The sequence below is a fragment of the Mixophyes fleayi genome, chromosome 3 (genome assembly GCF_038048845.1).
Source record: "Mixophyes fleayi isolate aMixFle1 chromosome 3, aMixFle1.hap1, whole genome shotgun sequence".
In the NCBI taxonomy this organism is placed as follows: Eukaryota; Metazoa; Chordata; class Amphibia; order Anura; family Limnodynastidae; genus Mixophyes; species Mixophyes fleayi.
The window spans coordinates 242,218,336-242,243,008 of record NC_134404.1 but is presented as its reverse complement, the minus strand read 5'-3'; positions in this window follow the sequence as shown (position 1 = coordinate 242,243,008).

Sequence of the window (24,673 nt, the reverse complement as noted above, 5' to 3'; positions counted from 1 at the left end):
TATGTTTTTTGAGTGTGGGGGGAAACTGGAGCACCCGGAGGAAACCACGCAAACACGGGGAGAACATACAAACTCCACACAGATAAGGCCATGGTTGGGAATTGAACTCATGACCCCAGTGCTGTGAGGCAGATGTGCTAACCATTGAGCCACCGTGCTGCCCATAATTTTTTTATGTGCTTACAATTTAAAAAACAAACAAACATTGTTTGTCGGTTGTCATATTTAAACCTGCTGCCCACTTGACAGCTTTGTCTGCTCTACTATTGTCACATAAAGTTCCTCTGTCACCTCAACGTCTCCCCCTGTTCTAGAAACGTACTTAAAACCAGTGTATATCAACTGATTTACCCTCTGCCAACTCATATGCCATTCTCAATCCCACAAGTTCAGCTACCTGGCTAAGTGAGGAGGGCAAAGGGGTCAGTTTTTATAGCACCTTCTTCATTTATAACAATATCCAGTACATTTCTATCTGACTATGCAAATATAAAAAAAGAAAATTTTACTTTTTCTAAATGGTGTCACTTATATAAGGTCTTGTGCCAAAAGTCTTATTCAAATGTTCCACTCAGTCATGTATATCTGCATGTCTGCCTTATTCACCTTCAGCTAGTCTCCTCTTCTCCTTCCACCCTTTGTGCATCTGGAGGCACAATTTGTACACCTTGCTCAGGAGATATATGTGGTTTAGGCAGAACTTAGGAGGGCAGATACTCCATGCAATCTATAAAACTTGAAAAATATTTTCACAACAAAACTCCTGCTTAAAAATCAGCAGCTTCTATAAGCATAAAAACACAAACTTTAGCTACCTTCGTGACTATGTCAGTGTAGTGTGTACCCCAATTCTGTCCATTGTCAAAAATGTCTTCGCTCCATGGGTGAGACAATATCTCAAGTATTGGACCTTTATCTGGCAGGGCTGTAATTCATCCTTTTGCAACCTCATGTCCGTTACCAGTCACGCCAGTCTTTTTCCTGATATTCAGGTTGCTTATAACCCTTTGGGACAGTAACAATATGTATTTTGTACCTCTTTATAAGAAAAGACTGAGGTAATGACAGTTAGAAGTGTAAAGAACGGGACATAAGACAGCAAAGAATAATAATAATGAAATGATTTGCAGAAAAACAGGAAAACAGAAAATCAGAAAAGGAGATTTACAGTAAGATGACAGCTGGATTGGGCACTACTGGTAATTGGCTTTCAACTATTTCATTAATCCCCTTAAATTTTAACTAATGTATAACCCTTCCCCATTCTTTTTAAACTTAACAGGGAGTTACTTTACCCATACAATCCAGTGTCACCCACCTTTAGCTCATAAGGAACCCGGTATCTCTGATCAAAATAAATATACAACCCTTGTGACGCATACACTGTATCTCCCATATCTGTCTCCCTGGAATGCATAAAAACACCATTAGAAGCAGAGTATATACACACTTCATTTTAAATAATAAATCTCAGCCAAATAAGTTATCATGAGCCACCGCAACTAGAAGAAAGAGTGTTACAATGACCCATTGTTAACTTGTCTTTTAAGGTAAAATTTTGCATTTCTCCTGCAATCCCCATAGTTAATAAATACATTTCTCTCTGGCTGTCCTTGTCTAAAGAAGAGAAATAAACCCAAAGTTTAGTTAGTATCAGAAAACATTTTCATTTCTTTACTTTCGGTCTTTATCATGAACCAACAACAAAATAACAAAACAAACAATAACAAAACAAACCCTCAGACTGTATCCAATCATTGTCAGCAAATGTTTCTTATGTAATTTTATCCCTAGCAACTGTTATCTATAGTCTTTTGGATTGTTCTAGCTCTATAGACTCATTGCAACCAGGGTCAATTAGCTAAAACCATTGTCTCTACACAATGGATATCTCTCGCCTACTAATAGTACATACATGTGAAATCTTATTTTTCCTTTTAGAATTTCTGAAACTAAGCCAACAACAAACTTCTCTTACTAATATTAATACATGACACACTACTTTTCCCTAGCTGCACCATAGTTATTATCCATTTAAGTTGGGGAATGTCACTTTCATATTGAGCTTACCAATGAATGGAATAGAAGCCTCTCTCCAGACTGTTTGAAAAACTGGTCTCTCTAGATTCAATTACTGCCCTTTGTCTTGCCTATATGGCACTTACTGTACTTCTATTGCAGGGCATTTTCCTGCATTCAATCACTACCCCTTGTCACTCACCGGACTGTGAGTGCCATTTCTCCTGTGTTCAGGAACCGTGGCCGTCCGCCATCCTGAGGGTCTGCGCATGTGCAGCCCTTATGAAACCTTCAGTACCTGTTGCTTTTAATTGATTGGATGATCAGGCAACCCTCCCTATTTAAACCACCTGTGATCATTACCTGGTTGCCTGATCTTGGAGTCTCATTCCCCATGAGCCTCTGAAGGTGTTCCTGTGTTTCCTCGTGTATTCAGCTCCAGCTGATTCCTGTCTACTACGTTTGTGGTTTCCAGACCACTTCAACTCTCCTGTGTGCATCGTGCCTGCACTCAGCTGATTCCTATCTGCTACTGCTGCCGGATTCCAGTCCGCCTCAACTCTCCTGTGTTCATCGTGTCTGCACTCAGCTGATTCCTATCTGCTACTACTGCCGGATTCCTGTCCGCCTCAACTCTCCTGTGTTCAGCGTGTCTGCTCTCCGCTGCCTCCGTTACTACTGCCGGATTCCAGACCGTCTCTACTCTCCTGTGTTCAGCGTGTCTCCCCTCCGCTGCCTTCGCTACTACTGCCGGATTCCAGTCCACCTCTACTCTCCCGCGTTCAGCGTGCCTTCCCTCCGCTGCCTCTGCTACTACTGCCGGATACCAGACAGCCTCAACTCTCCCGTGTTCATCATGTTTCCAGTTTCACTTACTACTGCTTCCTGAGTATTGCTCCGTTGATTGTCGGTTACCTTCCGTGCGCTGCACCAACCTGATTACCACTTCCATCCTCCAGTGGTCTCTCCTCCTGCCGGCGTTCAGCCGTTCAGGTATCCCTGCACGTCTCCTTGACAGCCTGCTCTCCTGAACCGCGGTATGCATACTTTCCATTGACTTTGCTATTGTATTGCATATCCGTCTGGACTGTGTTGTGTTCATCTCCGGAGTCTTCCATCTACTAAAGCTATTGTTACTATTGACTTTGTTTCCTATTACCTGGATCTCTATAGTGACTTTGTATACTTCAAAGCAGCGCTTGTCAGTTATTATTGTATTGTGGTTATCATCGTGGGATCAAGTTCCGTGTGCCCCGTGTATCCTCTGCATTCCATTCATCTCCTCGTGTCCCTCCTCACATATATATAGCAGTGGTACAACTTGCTGCACGCAGACCACTGACTCCTGTTTCCCATTGACACCAGTTTCAAGTATCCTCTCACATAAGCAGTGGTACAACTTGCTGTACGCAGACCACTGACTTCCCCGTTACCTACTTGCACCTGGAATCCATGCCTTCACTATAGACAGTGGTACTACTTGCTATATGCAGACCACTTACTTTCACTACCTCCTCTCTACTCCTGGACATTCCTCCTCACTATAGCAGTGGAAAACTTGCTGTACGCAGACCACTGACTCTCCTCACGTTTACTTGTCCATCTGGTTCCTCGTGTACATACATCTAAGTCATTACCAGTTGCTGCTAGTCATAGACTTTCCTTGAGCATTCTCTCACCATCTGCTGATTCTCCTGTTCCGTTGTCACCCTGCTACCAGAGGACCATAGTACCTGCTATATTACTCTGGTAAGAACATCATCTGGTGATATCCTGGGCAAAGACTTCTAGTGCCCGTGACACCCCTTCTATTGCAAGGCTCCCCTAACCCAGTCACGCTCAACTGGAAGCACAAGAATATCAAAGTAGCAATACCCCGCCTTTCCAGTGTCGTTTCTGTGAGTACTCTACCACTAGGAGCACTAAATATTAAATAATACCAACCTTTCCAGCGTATTTCCTCCAACCATTAACAATCACTCAATCACTTGTTATGTATGTAACACGTGTGGTCTGACTGTGCAGCATACAGATACTAAGCTATCTGTATACCACGCGATTAGAATTACTATTCATCAAAAAATTACCCTGTTTTTGTGAACACAGTATACCTTTTTTGTATACCCTTCCTCGGTTAACTTTTATACCTCGTTTCCTCGACAGCAGCCGGCATCAACTTTACTTTGCCTTTACAATCACGCAATTCACATACAAATACAACTTTGTTTTCTGTACAGAAAAATACTTTCCTAAATGGTCATTACTTCTCAGAGATTTCAACAATTCATTTCACTATAAAATACAACAGGACTTTCTATCAATATAACCGTTTAAACATGTGGCAAATATACAGGGAAACATATGCGCACACTAAGCATACAAACCACATTTAAATCGCAAAATGACATGAAAAACAAACAATTTTTCTTTCTTGTCCCTAAGTCCTCACCAGCACCTCATAGATTACACAAAGCAGATATTCGGTTTGGCAACACTGGATGATATAAAGGCATAGATCTATTTGCATTCCTACTTGTATATAACGCGTCTTCCATCCTTTGTTGGTAAACCGAAATGCTTAGGTTTTGCGAATCCTTGTAGTACCTTTTCGAGCCCCCAAACTGTAACGTTCGTTTTATCGCTATCAATAAACCCTTTCCAATGCGATTATTGTGGTTCCAAAGCACTAAGAGATTTAATAGCCAAATAGAGCCAAATAGAGCCTTGTAAAGGGAAACTTCCCTTTACAAGGCAGCGCCGCTTTAAATTTAAGCTGGCATCTCACCGATCTCGCGCGGGATGCAAAAACCGGACTATGATACATTTACCCCCTGGTCTGCTCAAAAATAAATGCTGAAGCTGGAGTGGACCAATACTCTGGTGCCAGAGTGTTCCTTAAGTAGCAGGGAAAAATGGATAATTCGGGGGTCAGGATCAGCTGATTGCCGACAGGACATTTGGGCAGGGCATCCCATTGCCTAGCAATGGGATGCAATAATTTCTGCGCATGCATACGCGACGAGAGCCCGGAAGTGCGTCCCGTTGCTAGGCATCGAACAGCGGAGAGAAGCGATCGTCCCTTGCACCTAGGAAGGATGCGGGGATGGCGCCTGACAGTACTCCCCCGCTCCTCTCAGAATGGGTGGCTTGATTCCTCAAAAATGAGACGAGGAGCGTGGAGATCCTCTTTGTTAACCCAAGATTTCTCTTCGGGGCCATAACCCCTCCAGTGTACTAGGAATTGAACCTTGCCTATAAGGAGGCATGATTTTAAGATTTGTACTACCACGAATTCTTCGCCCTGGACAGTCTTGATAGGAGGAGAGGAACCCTGGGTAAATTCGTTAAGGACGAGTGCCTTCAATAAGGAAATATGAAAGGTATTATGTACTCGGAGAGAAGGAGGTAGCCAGAGTTTTTAGGTGACAGGATTGAATATCTGAGAGATAGGCAAAGTGCCAATATAGCGGGGTGCGAGCTTCAAGGGAAGGGACCGTGAGCTTAAGGTTATTGGTTGCCAACCATACTTTTTCCCCTACATGAAGAACCGGAAGATTTCTTCGGTGGCGATCCTCAAAACGTTTGTAGAGATCTGAAGATTGTTGCAAATTGGACTGTACTTGGGACCAAACCTGGGCAAAATCACAAACCATACTCTGAGCTGCCGGAACTGAAGATTCGTTTAGCTGCGAGAGAGTAGGTAACACAGGATGTTTCCCAAAAAGAATGAGGAAGGGGGACTGACCAGTGTACTCTTGTTGATGGTTGTTGTGAGAAAACTCCCCCCCAGGTAGGAACACAAGGATTGGCGCTCAGAACAGTAGCAACGAAGATATGATTCTAAGTCTTGTTAACTCGTTCGGTCTGGCCATTCGTCTGCGGGTGATACCCAGAAGAAAATTTCAGGTTAATCCCTACATGTTTACAGAACGCTCTCCAGAATTCAGAGACAAACAACAGCCCGCGGTCCGAAATGATTTCTAGAGGACAGCCGTGAAAGTGGAAGATGTTCTTAATAAAAAGTATGCTAAAGTAGTAGCGGATGGTAATCCCTTCAGAGGAATGAAGTGAGCAAACTTGGAAAAGCGGTCAACTACGACCCAGATGGAATTGTAGCTATAACTATTGGGGAGGTCAATGATGAAATCCATGGAAACACTTGTCCAAGGAGAATCCGGTATGGGGAGAGGAAGGAGAAGATCTGGAGGAGAACATCAGGAAGTCTTATGTCTGGAACAAACCTCTCAAGCAGAAATATATTTCTTAACATCAGCAACCAGGGAAGGCCACCAGTAGAGATGAGAGAGAAAAGCCACTGTTTTCTAGATATCGGCATGTCCAGCAAACCTGGACCTGTGAGCCCATGCCAAGATCTTTGTGCGCAGGTGGGTAGAGACAAAAGATTTGCCAATGGGACGAGTTTTGACAGAGGTCAAGGCTATAATTTTAGACAGAGAGATAATGGACTTAAATACCAGACAAGAATTGGAGTAAACAGGGTCAAAAGACCTAAAAAGAGCATCAAACCTGAAATTCTTGGTGCCAGGACGGAAGGTCAAAATCAACTGGAAACGGCTGAAAAGCAATGACCACCGAGCCTGTCTAGGATTTAGGCATTGAGCAGACTGATAGGTTAAATTTTTATGGTCAGTAAACACTGTAATGGGAAAGAGGGCCCCCTACAATAGATAGCACCATTCCTCAAGGGCAACTTTGATGGTCAGCAGTTCCTTGTCACCGATTCAGTAATTGACCTCATTGGAAGAATTTTTTTTAGACAGGAATTCACCCGGTATGAGCTTACCGGAGGAATCCTTTTGAGAGAGCATCGCCCCTATTCCTACCGTAGAAGCATCAACTTCAAAAAAGAAGGGTTTGCTTTGGTACGGCTGACACAGAACAGTGGTGGAGGAGAACGCCTGTTTCAGGGCCTTAAATGCAAGAATGGCTTTCTGGGGCCAAGATTTGACTCGTCCTCCTTTACGGGTTAGTGAGGTAATAGGAAGAATAAGGATAGAAAAATTCTTGATAAATTGTCGGTAATAATTGGTAAAACCAATGAAGCGTTGGGTAGCTTTCAAAGCGACGGGTTAGGGCCAATTAAGTATAGCCTCAACTATGCTCAGATCCATCTGCAGACCTGTGCGGGATATCAAATAACCAAGAGAGGGTATCTGAGACTGTTCAAAAATACATTTTTCCAGCTTACAGTACAAATGATTCTCCTGTAGACGACGGAGTACCTCCTTAACGTGTTTACGGTGGGATGATAGGTCTTGAGAAAAAAAATCAAAATTTCGTCCAAGTTAATGACTATAGTATTGAAAAAAAGGTCTCGGAAGATCTCATTAACGAACTCCTGGGAAACCGCTGGTGCGTTACAAACCCCGAAGGGCATCGCAATATATTCGTAGTGACCGTCCCTAGTGTTAAATGAGGTCTTCCACTCGTCTCCTTGGCGAATTCTGATCAGATTGTAGGCCCCGCTTAGTTCACTCTTGGTGAAGATTTGCGCCCCATGGAGACGGTCAAAGTTCAGGAATGAGAGGAAGAGGATAGCGATTTTTTACCGTAATCGCGTATAACCTATGCAGGGTCTCAGGTTACCGTCCTTTTTCTTAACGAAGAAGAATCCAGCGCCAGCCGGGGAGGAGGATTTTCGAATAAACCCCGTTTGAGGTTCTCCTTCACGTACTCCAACATACCCTGGGTTTCGGGTAAGGACAAAAGGTATACCTTGCCCCAGGGAATGCTTTTACCGGGAATCAGATCTACAGGGCAATCCCAGGACCGATGAGGAGGCAGAACCTCAGATGCAGCTTTGCTGAAGACATCAAGGAATTCGGAGTATGGTTTTGGCAGAGTCTCATATAGTGAGGCATGGAATAGAAGACCCAGGAGGTTGTATAGGACTCAGACAGCGTCCCTTGCAAGTCGGACCCCAGGAAATAACTTTTGCGTGATTCCAATCAAATTGTGGAGAGTGCATTCTCAGCCAAGGAAGACCTAAAATAATCGAATTAATATACTGCGTGAGCACCAGAAAACAAATCCATTCTGAGTGTAGAACTCCTACCGACAGCAGAATGGTGCAGGTCCTATTGGAGATTGAGCATTTCTGGGCCTTTTAGAGCAAGTGGAGAGGAGATGCCCAGAATCTCCACAATATATCCACAGTTGATTTTTGATGCATCTCATGTGTTCCACAGGGGATAAGCAGGAGCGACCTAACTGCATAGGCCGTGGGAACAACTGGAGACTGAAAGTGAGGAGCCAAACGAGGAAATGAGCATTGAGAATGGTCACACTCCTGTGTACGTTCTCCAAGGCGTATGTCTACCTTGACACAGAGGGATATCATTTCATCAAGGTTAGTAGGCACTTCGCGGGAGGCGAGGTAGTCTTTTATGTGATTGTTCAGACCCTTCCAGAAGGTGGCAATCAGGGCCTCGTTATTCCAGCTCAGAAGCAAGGGTCCAGAATTGGACCGCATACTGTCCAGCAGTAAGAGATCCCTGACGAAAATTCAAAAGACCAGAAGCAGCAGAGGACACTCTTCCAGGTTCGTCGAAGACCTTGCTACTAATGTACTAATGTACTAATGAACACTGTAGCATTCTGAAGTATAGGGTCATCATGTTCCCACAAATGTGAAGCCCAAGCAAGGGCCTTCCCAGACAGAAGAGAGATTATGTAGGCCACCTTGGTGTGCTCAGAAGAGAAATTCTCTGGAGCCAGTTCGAATTGGATGGCGCCACGGCATTTCTTGGGGTCACCATCAAACTTTTTGGGAGGAGATATACAAAGACCCGGGTACCAGCGGAGAGTCTAGATGGGATACCACACTTTGAATGTACTGTAGGAGCTGGGCCTGGTTGATCTCTTGCTGTTCTATACTAGAAGCCAGATGCAGCCGTAGCTCCCGGGCGGAGAGTTCTTCCTGTCCATTCATGGCCAGAGTATTATTCTGTCATGGTTATAGACACGTTAGAAGGCACCGGCTTGTATTTATGCAACTAAACAGGGAGGCACAGTGTCTAACACTCTCCTGGTCTTCAACAGGGACCCCTGTAAGGAGGTATGGTCTTGGCTGCGTGGGATGCGCTGGTCGCGGTTCTCCAAGACAGTTACCAGGGCAGTGAAGAAGACAGGAATAGTCGGCCGGTCCGGGTCAATAAACCAAACAGACTGTGCAGTACCAAATCGGAATCCAGGAGAGTAGCCAAGGGACAAGCCAGGAGTCAGCAGAACATAAATTGGGAAGACCATAGGAATGCTGGAGCAGAAGTGAACCAATACTCTGGCACCCTAATGGAGCCAAAGTGTTCCTTAAGTAGCAGGGAGGAAAGGATGACAGGACGTTCAGTCAGTGCGTCCTGTTGCCTAGCAACAGAACACGATCATTTTTGCACAGCGAGAGCTCGGAAGCCGGAAGTGGGATGCACCGAGCAGTGAAGAGAGGCGACCATCCCTTGTACCTAGGAAGGGAGCGGGGACGGCGCCTGACACACAGCTATTGAAGGAAGCAGAATCACCAATGGAACAATCTACTCCCAAATCGAGTCATTAACTCTTCAGGTTGGGGTCTTGCATTCCGAGCTGCTTTCGTTCTTCATCCTTCCTCAAGTTACCAATTCGGTCATCTTGGGCCTTCCCTGGCTCCGACAACATTCCCCCCATGTGGACTAGTCTACATCCCAGATATTGGCCTGGGGTCCTTTCTGCCACTTCCGTTGTCTCACTCAAGTAAAACCTCTACAAATTGTATTTTCCTCTTCTGAACTTCCTAAGACACTTCTGCCTACTCACTATGCCTCCTTCATAGATGTCTTTGATAAGACTAGCTCCGAAACTTTACCTCCCATACCGGGCTTGGGACTGTCCTATTGAGCTCCAGCCTGGCAAGATTTCCTCCTGAGGCCAGGTGTACCCCTTATCTATTCCTGAAACACAATCTATGATGGAATACATTCGGGAAAACCTCCAACGTAGGCTAATTTGGCCTTCCACCTCTCCAGCTGGCGCTGGTTTTTTCTTTGTGAAAAAGAAGGATGTTCCTTGCGCCCATGCATCGATTACAGGGGTTTGAACGCCATTACCAACAAAAATCGTTATCCCATTTCACTTGTAACAGAACTTTTCGACCAGATTAAGGGGGCCCAAATATTCACTAAATTAGATCTGTGGGGAGATTACAACTTAATCAGAATCCATAAGTGTGACGAATGGAAGACCGCCTTCAACAACAAGCATGGTCACTATGAGTATCTTGTCATGCCCTTTGGGCTTTGTAATGCTCCCACGGTGTTCAAGAGTTTCGTCAACGAGATCTTCAGATATCTATTATATTCCTGCGTTGTAGCATATCTGGACAATATCCTGGTGTTCTCTAGTGATCTACCCTCTCACCAAAGGCAAGTGGCTGAAGTGCTCACCCGCTTACGGCGGAATGAATTATTCTGCAAGCTCGAAATGTGCCCCTTTGAAACCCACCAAACAACTTTCCTGGGTTATATTGTGTCCGGTTCCGGCTTGAAAGTGGATCCAGAGAAAGTTTATGCCATTCTTGATTGGCCTCTCCCTTTGGGTATCAAGGCAATTCAATGTTTCCTTGGCTTTGCTAACTATTACAGACAGTTCATCCAAGGGTACTCAACTATAATCTATTCTATTGTAGCGCTTACTCAAAAGGGAGCTGAAACTAAACTCTGGCGTTCAAAGGCAATTGAAGACTTTCAAGCCCTTAAATCGCCAATTCTCAGACAGCCGGACCTTACATTACGTTTCCTCGTAGAGGTCGATGCCTCAGCATTAAGGATAGGAGCGGTACTCTCTCAATTAGTTCCTTCTAAGAGGAAGTCCCATCCCTGTGCTATTTTCTCTCTTAAGTTTCTGCCCGCGGAGAAGAACTACGCTATTGGAGACAAGAAGCTCCTAGCCATAAAATTAGCACGCTCAGAGTGCAGGTATCTCCTAGAGGGCTCTCAGTTCCCCGTTAACATCATCACTGGTCATAAAAACCTATTTTATCTTCAAACTGCCCAATGTCTAAATCCACAGCAAGCACGTTGGTCTCTCTTTTTCTCTACGTTTAACTTACGTATTACCTTTAAACCTGGCACTAAGAACAAAAAAGCAGATGCACTGTCTTGAGCATTCCTCCATGACACTGAACCTTTGGAGTCTTCTCCGCATCTAATCCTAGATCGTGCAACACTCCAGGTTACATCTACTACCACCTCTCCTATTCCTCCTCCAGACAAGACCTTTGTTCCTCCATCTCTTCGTAAAAGATACTCCAATGGGCTCATACCTCATGTTTTACCGGTCATGCTGGAGCTATTAAGACCATCGAGGTACTCTCCAGGAATTATTGGTGGCTAACCCTCCGCACTGATACCAGGCATTATGTGGCAGCCTGCACAATTTGCGCACAGTATACGACTCCGTGGCTGAAACCTGCAGGTCCCTTGATTCCGCTACTTGTTCCATCCAAACCATGGTCATTCATCTCAATGGATTTTATCACAGACCTTCCTCCTAGCAAGAACACAGTATGGATCGTTGTGGACCTTTTCTCCAAGATGGCCCATTTTGTGCCCCTCGTGGGGTTACCCTCGGCCGCTGAGCTGGCTCAATTGTTTGCAAAAGAAATCTTTCACTTTCATGGCTGCCCATTGGAGATTGTGGCAGATAGTGGTATCCAATTTACCTCTGGATTTTAGAGATCTCTGTGCAAAATTCTCAACAATCAACTTAACATCTCTGCAGCCTATCACCCGCAATCAAACGGACAGACAGAGAGAGTAAACCAGGACCTGGAGACTTTCACCTGGATCTACTCCTCAGCTTCCCAAGATAATTGGTCGGACCTGCTACCATGGGCGGAATTTGCTTACAATAACCTTTATCACGAGTCAACCTCTTCTACTCCATTCTTTGTCTTTCATGGCCATCTTCCAAATCTTCCCAGATTTTCTGCCCTCCCATCCACCCAAGTACAGACAGTTGATGACCTCTATCAAAATTTTTGTTATATATATATATTTGGACCCGAACCCTTAAGTGTCTCGAAATATATCCTCCTCCCATTATAAACAGTTTGCGGATAGGAGACATCGGGACATCCCTCCGCTGAAAATAGGTGATAAAGTGTGGCTGTCCACGAAAAACATCCGCCTCAAGGTACCGTGCATGAAATTTGCAACTCGGTTCATTGGTCCATTTACAATCCTTCGGATCATTAACACTATCTCGTTTAGACTCAAGCTTCCTACTTCCCTTTGCATATCAGATACCTTCCATGTGTCCCTACTGAAACCACTTATCATTAACCGGTTCTCCTCCAGCAAAGTGCCTCCATCCTCTCTCTCTGTTTCACAGGGTGAAGAATTTGAGATTAAACAGATTGTGGACTCCAAACATTCCCGTGGGATACTCAAATACCTTGTAGATTGGAAAGGATTCAGTCCAGAGGAATGTTCTTGGATTAACTCTTCGGATGTCAATGTTCCCCTTCTTATAAGAAAATTTAATTCCAAGAATCACAAAAAACATGGTCTCAGGTGTCCAGCGTCCACCTTTAAAGGGGGGGTACTGTCACACATTGCACCAGCTAAACCTACATTATGGTCTGTTCTCACCTATTTCCCTCTTTCTGCATTCACTTGCTTGGCTGAACTGAGCATGCACACACCTGGTCTGCTCAATACTTCCTGCTTCTCTACAAAGTTGCCAGATCTTCATGTCTCTCCTCTTGGTTAGATGTGTCCCAGTACTGGCTCCTGTATACCTGCTTATCTTCTTGTGTTCCTGATTAAACAACAAAACCCAGCTCCACAGGATCTCACCAGCAACCACTGCTGCAGGCCATATTATCTACTTGTGATCCTGATTCAATGACGCTACCCAGCTCCACAGGATTTCACCAGCAACAGCTGCTGCATGCCATATTACCTATTTGTAGTCCAGATTCATCTACGCTACCCAGCTTCCAGGGGAGTGCTGACATTGGATTGCTATTTGGAGGTTTCTGGGGTACCTCTTTGGTAAGTTAACGCTCAATTTAAAAACACATATGTATGGCCCAAATATATGGGACTCTCATTGTTTAGAGTTAGGACCACCCTATTAGCAAAAGCGCCGTGGAGTGGTGAGTGGCTTTAACAAACATTTGCAAATGTGTGCAACTAAGACTTTTGCATTTTTATCTACAGTAGAAATGGCAGATATGTTGCTGGCTATAGCAGTGTGCTGGGGGATCTCTCTGTGTATTTGTTCCTTTTAGGATAACCCACCCTTTCATGCACCTGTTATAGCCTATAAATTGATTTGAGCAACTTCCACTTCTTTATTTGTCTGAGAGACATGTTGGTGTCAGTAGCTGAGGGGGGGTGCTGACATTGGATTGCTATTTGGAGGCTTCTAGGGTACCTCTTTGGTAAGTTAGCTCTCAATTTAAAAACACATATGTATGGCCCAAATATATGGGACTCTCATTGTTTAGAGTTAGGACCACCCTATTAGCAAAAGTGCCGTGGAGTGGTGGGGGGCTTTAACATACATTTGCAAATGTGTGCAACTAAGACTTTTGCCTTTTTATATACAGTAGAAATGGCAGATATGTTGCTGGCTATAGCAGTGTGCTGGGGGATCTCTCTGTGTGTTTGTTCCTTTTAGGATAACCCACCCTTTCATGTGCCTGCTATAGCCTATAAATTGATTTGAGCAACTTCCACTTCTTTATTTCTCTACAAAGTTGCCAGATCTTCAGGTCTCTCCTCTTGGTTAAACGTGTCCCAGTACTGGCTCCTGTATATCTGCTTATCTTCTTGTGTTCCTGAATAAACAATGCTACCCAGCTCCACAGGATTTCACCAGCAACAGCTGCTGCAGACCATATTATCTATTTGTATTCCAGATTCAACTGCGCTACCCAGCTCCACATGACTTCACCAGCAACCGCTGCTGCAGTCCATATTATCTATTTGTGTTCCTGATTCAACGGCGCTACCCAGCTCCACAGGATTTCATTAGCAACAGCCACTGCAGACCATCTTATGTATCTGTATTCCTGATTCTGGGTGTTACCTAGCCTCAGGATTTCATCAGTAGTCTTTGCTTCTGGACTTCTCCTCCTGCTCCCCAGTTTCTCTGTTTTCCAGGCTCTCCCTCTGGTTTCGTCTGTTACCCTCTGAGAGTATCGCAACCTGTGGTTAGGGAGTCGCCAAGTCCATTCTTTCTTGCGGGGACCACTGGTGAAAACCTCCCTCTCCATTAGACTCTGTACCTTAACAGGGGTAGTGTCAAACCGGGCAAACACTTCGGCTTCCCAAGACCTTCGGATTGTGACAAAAGAGAGGGTTTTCACCAGGGATCCCCACAAGGGATTATGGGCTCAGCAGCTCTCTAACTGCAGGTCGTGGTCCTCTAGGGGGCGATGAGTGAGACTAGATGAAGGATCAGGAGATAATGGTTGAAGAAAGGATATGTCAGAATGCTGGAGGCGGTTCCAACAGGTAAGTGGAAGTTCAGAATTATAGAAGAGAGCAATAGTCTGCAGGATGCTGATGCACCTGGGTCCTGATGAACTAGAAGCCCTGGAGCAGGATTAGAGAAGATGCACAATGATATGAAGTGTAGCAGCAATGTCTTGACTGCGGAGGTGATGCAGGTATACACAAAAGAGCAATAGACTGCAGAGAGATGAAGCGCTGAGGTCCTTATGCGCTTGGAGCCCAGGAGCAGGATCAGAGGATTGCGGAGGTGATACAGGAGAGCAATAGTCTGCAGAGTAAATGTTGAATCCAGAGTGCAACTAGGTGGAAGCAATAAACAGGATCCAAAGGAGGAGACATCCTAACAGGTAAGGAGACCTCAAGATCTGGCAACCATAGTTAGGAGGCAAGTCCTTTATATAGACAGGCTGACAGGTACTTAGCCTATCAAGTAAATGTAGGTTGAAAAAACCAGGGGGAAAATGTATGATCCTCCGATTTCTGCAAGTCAACATAAATCGGCGACTTTGCCGTAAAAATTTAAAGCAGAGATGGATTAAAGTTTGCCTTTACAAACCATTGCCTTAACAAGCCATCGCACTTTAAATTTTCACTGCAAAGTCGCTGATTTCCGGTGACTTGCAGAAATTGAATACATTTACCCCAGATGTGCGCATGCTCAGTTCAGTGTAGCCAGAATGAGAGGTTAGCTGGTGGGATGTGTGACATTCAAACAAATTTTATATCTTTACAATCATTTTTTAGCTTGAATAGTTTGTTGTAGGTGGTGAAAACTTCTTTCAGAGAATCTTCAGATTTTGCAATTGTTGAAAGAAGTATCTCAAATCAATAAGAATTAATGTGTTAATGAAAAAAAAAATTCTTTAAGTTATCCCAGTTTTCAAAAACCAAAGCACAATCAGTGTATTTTGAGACAAGTGAATAATCTGTGCTACACAAAAATGCCAAAAGATCAAGCAGTCAATACATAGCAAGCATGCCAGACCAGGGACAGATTAAAGGCCACATGGGCCTGGGGCTGAAAATTATAAAGGGCCTTTTCTGAGAAGTGCCATTCCACTGGATGTGTGGCCAGTGATGTGCAAGGGTGGTCTGCTGTGTGTGGACATGGCTACCACCATGGAGCGCATGGCTTGCACTTCCCTCCAACCTCCAACCTCCTACATCTCTCTTCCATCTTCCCCTACATAAAGAGTGCACCACTAACAGCATGTATGTAAAGTGAACAGTGAAATACGTCCCAGCTGTACCTCATGATGGGATTAGCTCCTAGCTGATTAGGACTATCCTGATGGAATCTGGACAGTTGAAAGGTAAAGGTATGTTATTTTATTGACCTTTGAAGACAAAAATACAAACAATGCCTGATTATTTTTATTTATAAAGTGCTGTAAAAAGAAATATACATGAAAAATGCTTATTTCCAGGTTTTTAACATTGAACAAAGTCCAGGGAGCTGAAAAAATAAATACAAAAATAAAACTTCAATCTACGTATAAATATACAGTATATTGTAGCAAGAGCACCCTACTTGTAACACGGATACGCTGCGGAAATCAGTACAACTGCAACTTCTTGTTGTAACTCAAACGTACATTTATTGTTTGCATCACAATAAATGGCAACACTTCTTGTCAGAATGACATTAGTAAGCAATACTTTTTGCTTACACCTCCTGGTGACCCTAATGCTAACTAAATATACTCCAGCTCTCTTATAACTGGCCAGCTAGTTCAGCATCAGTCACAAACATAAAATGAACAACACAGTCTTTTAACCCCCACCCAAACACTGCAAACCAATCATAGGATACAAATCAATAATACTCATATGGTGCACCTGTGTGTTTGTATGCTATGGGAAAGACTGTGTTATGTTTAGAGATGGGCGGGCTCGGTTCCCCGAGAACCAAACCCACCCGAACTTTGCCTATCCGAGTACCGAGTCGAGCAGGCTCAGTACTCTCCCGCCCGCTCAGATTATAAATCGAGGCCGAACGTCATTGTGACGTCGTCGGATCTCGGGGCTCGGTTCTCGCGATACTTGAAAATTATACATACCCGCCTCCAATCCATCGCCATTTGACAGAGGGAGAGAGCAGGGTGTAGTCACAGGCTGATTAGAGCAGGGACAGAGAATACAATACTGATTACAATTCTGATTACAATTCTGATAACAATTGATAGAGAAGAGAGCAGGATAGAGGAGTCTTTTTTTTCAATATTTGGCACTACAAATGCTTTGAGGTGTCCCCCATTATTTTGCATTAATATTTCTGGCTGTCAAAAGTCCCGTTTGTCAGCAATCTGAAAAATAATTTTTACCACTCTCAAGTGCTTTTGGGGTGTCCCCCATTCTTTTCCATTAATATTTCTGGCTGTCAAAAGTCCTGTTTGTCAGCAATCTGAAAAATAATTTTTACCACTCTCAAGTGCTTTTGGGGTGTCCCCCATTCTTTTGCATTAATATTTCTGGCTGTCAAAAGTACTATCTGTCAGCAGACTTAAAAGTCATATTTGTCAGCAGTATCTAAAACAATTTGTAGCACTTCAAGTGTGTTGGGCTCATAATGGATTCTAAGCAGTCCACATATGAGCAGAATCAGCAACCAGGTTCTGTCACCAGTCCTGATGGTAGTGTTCCCAGTACGTCATCTGGGAAAGGCGATGTCAAACTACACAGTCTTTTGAAATCAGTCATAAAAACACACACCCCAAAAAAAATTACCGTGTTGAAGCGCAAAAGAAGTGTAACTGAGGAAAAGTTAAGTGCCGATAAATTTTTTTTTGCCAACATGCCATTCTATACACGCAGTGGCAAAGAGAGAATGAGGCCTTCACCTTTGTCTATTAGTGGCAGATCAAAAAATGTTACTGAGCCTACAAGTGATGCACAACTACTGTTACGCGTCAAAGCCGAGCTGCAAGATAACAGTAAGGCATTAGAGGATAATGTTTGCTCTGAATCACAAATGACACCAATCCCTGTGGAGAGTCCATCCAACAGTGGGATGTCTAATCGTGAGCATTCTGTTACTGTACCCATAAAGAGGGACCCTTTCAGCAGTTCTGCTGATGTGTGCCTGAACAGCCCGAGTGTAGCCGGTGATACACAAATTGAGGATGCCACTTTGGAAATAGAAGAGTATGAGGGGGGGATTTGTGGAGGTGACGAGGGCGCTAATGAGGATGTTGATGAGGATGAGGTTGCTTGTGTCAGTCCTGCACCAGTGGCAGCAGTTCTGGCACGTGACAAGAAAAAGGCCATTGTCATGCCAGGCCATAAAACCAAAAAATCCACTTCTTATGTGTGGAATTATTTCTACCCCAATCCAGGCAACAACTGTATAGCCATTTGTAGTGTATGTCAAGCCACAGTCAGTCGAGGGAGGAACCTTAACCATCTTGGAACCTCGTCTATGTTACGCCATTTGACGAGAGTTCATGGCAAAGTGTTGGGAAAAGCTGAAAGTTCTTCCCAAAAAATTACAAGCACTCCATCATCAGCTAGGACCCTCCACTCACCGACATCCCAACGGCTACAAAATACACCCACCACACCATCCTCATCAATATCCTCAGTAGCGCTCGGAGTTAGCCCTGCATCCCAATTATTAAGGCTGGATGACTCCTGCACTATTATTGATTCCCCTGAAGAAAGCGTTAGTCCCACTGCTGCTGCTGTTGCTGCTGCTGGGGGTGAATCGTCAGCCCAGAGGAAGGCCAAGAAAAAGAGAAGTCCTACATTTCAACAATTAACTGTGAAACAATCATTTGTTAGGGGAAGCAAATATGACAGCAGTCACCCAGTCGCCAAGCGAATCACAGACGCCATGGCTACCATGTTAGTGTTAGATCTGCGTCCAATATCCACAATAAATGCAGCTGGTTTTTCACAGTTAATTGAGGATTTGTTGTCCGCATTACAGAATTCCATCGCGACACCATTTTTCCCGTAAAGCTATTCCACAACTATACCAAAAAGTGTGTACAAATGTAGAGATTGCGCTGAAAAATGCCATTCTTCCCACTGTCCACTTAACCACAGATATGTGGACAAGTGGAAGTGGTCAAACAAAAGACTATATGACTGCGACAGCCCACTGGGTTGCTCATTCACCTTCACCAGCAGGAACAGCAGCAGCATGTACACCACTACGTAACATTTGTCACAGGCAGGCCACTCTTTGTATTACTGGCTTCACTAACAGGCATACAGCTGACAATTTGTTACGCAAACTAAGAGATGTGATTGATATATGGCTTATACCACTTGGACTCTCCCCAGGATATGTCATTTCTGATAACGCCAACAATATAGTGCGAGCATTACAGCTGGGTGATTTCCAGCACATTCCCTGTTTTGCTCACACCATCAACTTGGTGGTGCAGAGCTTCCTACGAAATAACCGTGAGGTGCAGGAGATGCTTTCGGTGGCCCGTAAGATTTCAGGCCATTTCAGGCATTCGGCCACAACATGTAAGAGATTGCAGCAGCTCCAAGAGCAGTTTAACTTGCCCTGCCACCAACTTAAGCAGGAGGTGGTAACTAGGTGGAATTCCACCCTGTACATGCTGCAGAGGATGGAGGAACAGCACAAAGCCATCCAAGCGTATTGCACAAGCCATGACATTGGGAAAGGAGGGGGCATGTATTTCACTCTTGCACAGTGGGGAATTCTTTCAATGCTGTGCAAGGTGCTGAAACCATTTGAAGTTGTGACGTGTGAAGTGAGTGCAGATTCTGCTAGTTTGAGCCAAGTCATTCCTTTAATTAGACTATTGGAAAAGCAGCTTGAGAAACTGAGGGTGGAGATGAAAGCAAGCAATTCCGCAAAGTATGTTGGCCTTGTCAATAAAGTACTTAATTCGCTTCACAATGATCCTCGAGTTATTAAGATCTTGAGCTCGGATCAGTACGTTTTGGCCACTGTGTTTGATCCAAGGTTTAAGACCTACATTGAGTCTTTGCTTCAAAATGAACGAGATGTGAACTTTTGCAAGGAGCTATTGCTCAGCAAGTTGTCAGCTGAACTGGGCCTTGGCTTGACGACGTGTCCTCCTTCAGTTTCTCAAGCAGCTGCTGTTCATAAAAAATGTAATTTTCCTAAAAAAAGCAGGGAGGACGAGGAGGGCAGACCAGAACAGTTTAACATCTGGGCTGGTTTGAAGGATTTTTCCAAAAAATGTGTGACCTTGCCCATAACTCCATCCAATATAAGTATTAACATGCAAAGGATGGTGGAGGAGTACTTTCAAGAGGTAATTGATATGGAAATGTCAGACAGTCCCTTTCCTTACTGGGAAGAAAAGCAGGCCATTTAGAAACCCATGTACAAACTTGCTTTGCAATACTTAAGCTGCCCACCCTCCAGTGTGTACTCTGAACGAGTGTTTAGCACAGCAGGGAACTTAGTCAGTGATCGCCATAGAAGGTTACTTCCCAAAAATGTGGAGAAAATGATGTTTATAAAAATGAACTACATCTTCCACGAGGAAGGCCTTCACCATCCAAGACATCCAAGCACTGACTGTTCTCTAATGGCGGATTCAAGCGGCGATGAATTTATAGTCTGTGATGATGACGTGCACACTGATGAGGGTGAGGATGAAGCTGAAGATGATGATGATAACATCTTTTTATAACTTTCTATTTAAGTGTAGGGTGCAATCTATCCCCAAAGAGGGAAGGGACTTGGGGCATTTCCATATCATGTACCGTCTTGAAAGGCTGCTGTTTGGGCAATTTCTCCTTAAGGGTAGGGTGTCATATACAGAGTGACCCCAAACTGTCTTTGTCCATTTCTCTTAATATTGTACAGTCTATAACGGCTGAATTTTTTTGTATTTTATACAAGTGGAGGGGGCCTAGAGAGACAGAAACCAAACTGGCTTTCTCCATTTCAATTAATATTGTACAGTCTATAACGGCTGAATTTTTTTGTATTTTATACAAGTGGAGGGGGGCCTATAGAGACAAAAAAACAAAAATCAAAATAGCAAAACAAAACAAAACCAAAACCAAAACCAAAACAAGCAAGGGCGGTTTTGCAAAACCAAAACCAAAACCAAAACACTAAGGTAATCCAGATCCCAAACCAAAACCAAAATCAAAACACGGGGGTCAGTGAGCATCTCTAGTTATGTTGCACTCCTTAGAGTTGTCACTCCAGTCATTCTACACCCACATCTACATGTAGATAGAAATTGACAGACATTACTCAAGGTCTCCGCTGCATTGATCCTCTCATATTTAATAAAAACATCGCTGACAACTGGCTCCAGTTCAGGAAGGAATGGAAAGTATACTGCATCGCTGGGCTATCTGAGAAGTCAAAAAAAAGTGTAAGCATATATTTGACTAAATCAGGCTGGTGCAGAGGCAGTAGATAAAGTGGACACATTTGTCTATGAGGACAGGGAGGAAACAATAGGACTCCAAAGCGCTTCTAAAAAGTTTGAGGAGATATGTTTACCTGTAAAGAATGCAATAATGGACAGACATATATTTAATACCACAAACCAAAAGTGTGATCAAAATGTGCAATCATATGTGTCAACAATAAAGCTACTAGCAAAGAAATGTGATTTTGGCGCCATCACCAAAGAACTAAGCAGAGACAGAATTGTTTGTGGTATTCATAATGATACTGTACCCACACAGTTGTTAAGAGAAAAGAATTTAACTTTATAAACTGCCATTCACATCTACATGCTTAATTAACAGTCTGAGAGGACTACAAGGGAATTAAGGAAAGAGGCAGAGTATGTAGTATATAGAGATGAGCGCACTCGGATTTATGAAATCCGAGCCCACCCGAACGTTGCCGATCCGAGTCGGATCCGAGACAGATCCGGGTATTGGCGCCAAATGCAAATCTGAAACCGAGGCTCTGACTCATAATCCCGTTGTCAGATCTCGCGATACTCGGATCCTATAAATTCCCCGCTAGTCGCCGCCATCTTCACTCGGGCATTGATCAGGGTAGAGGGAGGGTGTGTTAGATGGTCCTCTGTCCTGCTATATCTCGTGCTGTTCAGTTCAGTGCTGTGCTGTGCTGTGCTGTGCTCAGTCCAGTGGTGCTGTGTCCTGTGCTCTGTCCTTCTGAGGTCAGTGGTGCTGCTGGGTCCTGTGCTGTGTCCTGTTCAGTCCAGTGGTGCTGTGTCCTGTGCTCTGTGGTTCTAAGGGCATAGTTATTTCCCCAATATTCCCCTGTGTTTAAAAAAATAAAAAAAAATTATTTAAAAAAATACCAAAAACTAATTTAATTTTTTTTTAATTACCACAAAATTTGCACAACCAATCCTGCAGTATAAGCCCATTGGTACTGCAATATTACCAAGTTCACACATTCAGCAGTAAAAGTCCAGTGGTACTGCAATATTACAAAGTTCACACATTCTGCAGTATCAGTCCAGTGGTGCTGTGTCCTGTGCTCTGTCCTGCTGAGTTCCGTAGTGCTGCTGGGTCCTGTGCTGTGTCCTGTTCAGTCCAGTGGTGCTGTGTCCTGTGCTCTGTGCTTCTAAGGGCATAGTTATTTCCCCAATATTCCCCTGTGTTTAAAAAAATAAAAAAAAGTTATTTAAAAAAATACCAAAAACTAATTTAATTTTTTTTTAATTACCACAAAATTTGCACAACCAATCCTGCAGTATAAGCCCATTGGTACTGCAATATTACCAAGTTCACACATTCAGCAGTAAAAGTCCAGTGGTACTGCAATATTACAAAGTTCACACATTCTGCAGTATCAGTCCAGTGGTGCTGTGTCCTGTGCTCTGTCCTGCTGAGTTCCGTAGTGCTGCTGGGTCCTGTGCTGTGTCCTGTTCAGTCCAGTGGTGCTGTGTCCTGTGCTCTGTGCTTCTAAGGGCATAGTTATTTCCCCATTATTCTCAAGTTTTTAAAAAATAAAAAAAAAGTTATAAAAAAATTTAAAATTAAAAATTAAAAAAAAAAAGTAATTATAACCAAATTTGCAAAACCAATCCAGCAGTATAAGTCCATTGGTACTGCAATATTACCAAGTTCACACATTCTGCAGTATCTTGTGCTACATATATTGGAGACCAAAAATTTGGAGGATAAAGTAGGGAAAGATCAAAACCCACTTCCTCCTAATGCTGAAGCTGCTGCCACTAGTCATGACATAGACGATGAAATGCCATCAACGTCGTCTTCCAAGCCCGATGCCCAATCTCGTAGTACCGGGCATGTAAAATCCAAAAAGCCCAAGTTAAGAAAAAGTAGCAAAAAGAGAAACTTAAAATCAGCTGAGGAAAAAACGTAAAGTTGCCAATATGCCATTTACGACACGGAGTGGCAAGGAACGGCTTAGGCCCTGGCCCGTGTTCATGACTAGTGGTTCAGATTCACCCACGGATCTTATCCCTCCTCCTCCTCCCCCCCCCCTACAAAAAATTGTAGAGAGTTATGCTGTCAGCAACAAAACAGCAAACAACTCTGCCTTCTAAAGAGAAATTATCACAAATCCTCAAGGCGAGTCCAAGGGTGTTGGTGGTTGTCAAGCCTGACCTTCCCATCACTGTACGGGAAGAGGTGGCTCGGGAGGAGCCTATTGATGATGTAGCTGGCGCTGTGGAGGAACTTGATGATGAGGATGGTGATGTGGTTATTGTAAATGAGGCACCAGGGGGGGAAACAGCTGATGTCCATGGGATGAAAAAGCCCATCGTCATGCCTGGTCAGAAGATCAAAAATGCACCTCTTCGGTCTGGAGTTATTTTTATCCAAATCCAGACAACCAATGTATGGCCATATGTAGCTTATGTAAAGCTCAAAAAAAGCAGGGGTAAGGATCTTGCCCACCTAGGAACATTCTCCCTTATACGTCACCTGAATAACCTTCATAGTTCAGTGGTTAGTTCAGGAACTGGGGCTAGGACCCTCATCGGTACAGGGACACCTAAATCCCGTGGTCCAGTTGGATACACACCAGCAACACCCTCCTCGTCAACTTCCTCCACAATCTCCATCAGATTCAGTCCTGCAGCCCAAGTCAGCAGCCAGACTGAGTCCTCCTCAATACGGGATTCATCCGAGGAATCCTGCAGCGGTACGCCTACTACTGCCACTGCTGCTGTTGCTGCTGTTAGTCGGTCATCTTCCCAGAGGGGAAGTCGTAAGACCGCTAACTCTTTCACAAAACAATCGACCGTCCAACAGTCGTTTGCCATGACCACAAAATACGATAGTAGTCACCCTATTGCAAAGCGTATAACTGCGGCTGTTACTGCAATGTTGGTGTTAGACGTGCGCCCGGTGTCCGCCATCAGTGGAGTGGGATTTAGAGGGTTGATGGAGGTATTGTGTCCCCGGTACCAAATCCCGTCGAGATTCCACTTCACTAGGCAGGCGATACCAAAAATGTACAGAGAAGTACGATCAAGTGTCCTCAGTGCTCTAAAAAATGCAGTTGTACCCACTGTCCACTTAACCACGGACATGTGGATAAGTGGTTCTGGGCAAACGAAGGACTATATGACTGTGACAGCCCATTGGGTAGATGCATCCCCTTCCGCAGCAACAGCAACAGCTGCATCAGTAGCAGCATCTACAAAATGGCTGCTCGTGCAAAGGCAGGCAACATTGTGTATTACAGGCTTTAATAAGAGGCACAACGCTGACAACATATTAGAGAAACCGAGGGAAATTATCTCCCAGTGGCTTACCCCACTTAGACTCTCATGGGGATTTGTGGTGTCAGACAATGCCAGTAACATTGTGCGGGCATTAAATATGGGCAATTTCCAGCACGTCCCATGTTTTGCCCACACCATTAATTTGGTGGTGCAGCATTACCTCAAGAGTGACAGGGGTGTGCAGGAGATGCTTGCGGTGGCGCGCAAAATTGCTGGACACTTTCGGCATTCAGCCAGTGCCTACCGCAGACTAGAGGCACATCAAAAAACCATGAACCTGCCCTGCCATCACCTCAAACAAGAGGTTGTGACGCGCTGGAACTCCACCCTCTATATGCTGCAGAGGATGGAGGAGCAGCAAAAGGCTATTCAGGCCTACACAGCCACCTACGACATTGGCAAAGGAGTGGGGATGCGCCTGAGTCAAGCGCAGTGGAGACTGATTTCCGTGTTGTGCAAGGTTCTGCAGCCATTTGA